We start from the raw sequence: 1,975 nt of genomic DNA, 5'->3' as shown, positions 1-1,975 counted from the left end.
TTGGCATACAGCTTGATGTCATCCATGTACAGGAGGTGGCTGACAACTGCTCCATTCCGTAGTCGGTATCCGTAGCCAGTCTTGTCAATTATCTCACTGAGGGGGTTAAGGCCTATGCAGAACAGCAGTGGGGACAGAGCATCTCCTTGGTAGATCCCGCACTTGATGGTGACATGCTATGGGCTTGAGGTTGGCCTCCAGTGTTGTCCGCCACATCCCCATTGAGTTCCCGATGAAGGCTCTCAGGGTCCTGTTGATCTTATATAGTTCCAGGCATTCCAGGATCCAGGTGTGGAGCATTGAGTCATAGGCCTTCTTGTAATCAATCCAGGCAGTGCACAGGTTGGTCAGTCTGGTCCTGCAGTCTCGGCTGACTGCTTGGTCTGCCAGTAGCTGGTGTTTTGCGCCTCTGGTATTCTTGCCCATCCCTTTCTGTGCCCCGCTCATGTATTGACCCATGTGCCTGTTCATCTTAGCTGCTATGATGCCTGACAGGAGCTTCCACGTGGTGCTGAGGCAGGTTATTGGTCAGTAGTTGGAGGGGACCGGTCCCTTCTGGGGGTCCTTGAGGATCAGGACTGTCCGGCCTTCGGTTAGCCATTCCGGGTGTCTCTCGTCAACTAGCAGCTGGTTCATTTGTGCTGCCAGGCGCTCGTGGAGTGCAGTCAGCTTCTTCAGCCAGTAGGCGTGAACCATGTCAGGGCCTGGTGCTGTCCAACTCTTGGAGACCCTTTCTTGGATATCTGCCACTGTGATGGTTACTGGACCCTGTTCGGGGAGGTCGCTGTGGTCTGCCCTCAGATCCACTAGCCACTGAGCATTGCCGTTATGGGTTACGTCCTTCTCCCATATGCTCTTCCAGTATTGTTCTGCCTCCAGCCTTGGTGGTGCTGTTCTCATATTGTTCCCCTGCCACTGAGAGTACACCTTGGCTGGTTCCGTGGAGAACAGCTGGTTTATTCTCTTGCCTTCTATCTCTCTGGTGTACCTCCTCAAGCGGCTGGCCAAGGCTGTGAGTCGTTGCTTGGCAGTTTCCAAGGCATCAGGTATGGACAGCTTCCTGTACTTCTTAGGCACCTTCCTCATTGCGCCTTTCTGCAACTCTGATAGTTGGCTAACCTCCCTCCGTGCTACCTTGATCTTAGCCTCTAGCCTCCTTCTCCATGGAGGGTACTGCCCCTTGTGGCTGTTCAACTTGTAGCCAAGCATCTCACTGATCACTGCTGCCGTATTGCAGATCAGCTTGTTAGTGTCGGTAATCGTGGCTGTAGGTATCATCCGTAGTGCTGCATTAACATCATCTAGCAGACCTTCTGAAGGTCCTTCACGTAATGGCTTACAGCACTTGGTATTCCCAGGTAGTCTCCCATCCAAGTACTAACCAAGCCCAACCCTGGTTAGCTTCCGAGATCAGACGAGATCGGGTGTGCTCAGGGTGGTATGGCTGTAAGATATATATATATATATATATATATATATATATGGCATTTGGAACTATTTTGGTTTTCATGTGAAGTATGACCCTGAAGGTAAGCGCGTCATGGACAAAAGTAAAACAGTATGTTGGATGTGCCACGCAATGCTCAATTACATTGGTGGGAACTAGTGCATTAGCGCAGTTTGCTCGTTAACGTGTTGGCCGTCCAGCCCCACGCACGGGGCGATCCGCGGTAGCTCGTTATCGGAGATTTGCCGTGTTGCGACGTTAACGTCATTGCAACGAGATTAACACTGACAGCACTAGTGGGAACACAACGAATATGACTGCACATTTACTCCGACATCATCCTAGTGCAAAGACAAGTGGAAGCAGACAAAAACAACAAGTACGCATGCTACAAACTTTACCTGAGTCATTTAGACAGCCGTTAGCACATGATTCTCCTTATGGGGACCTGATATGTTTAATATGCTGCTGAGAATATAGCCCAGAAGAAGCGTATAGTATAGCTTTTATTTTGGAAAGAGCCATTTC

General features: G+C 50.2%; 1 non-coding gene across 1 annotated transcript; it reads right to left on the bottom strand.

Moving 5' to 3' along the window:
* Positions 1–1,333: 1,333 nt before the first annotated feature.
* On the bottom strand, positions 1,334–1,452 carry LOC146388864 (5S ribosomal RNA). The gene has a single exon (XR_014800169.1). It is a non-coding gene; the product is annotated as a 5S ribosomal RNA (ribosomal RNA).
* Between the last annotated feature and the right edge of the window lie 523 nt (positions 1,453–1,975).

Source organism: Perissodus microlepis, chromosome 4, assembly GCF_051167445.1.
Source record: "Perissodus microlepis isolate ML-2025 ecotype Zambia chromosome 4, ASM5116744v1, whole genome shotgun sequence".
NCBI lineage: Eukaryota > Metazoa > Chordata > Actinopteri > Cichliformes > Cichlidae > Perissodus > Perissodus microlepis.
The sequence above is the reverse complement of the archived record's forward strand: the minus strand, read 5'-3'. Positions and strand labels throughout refer to the sequence as shown.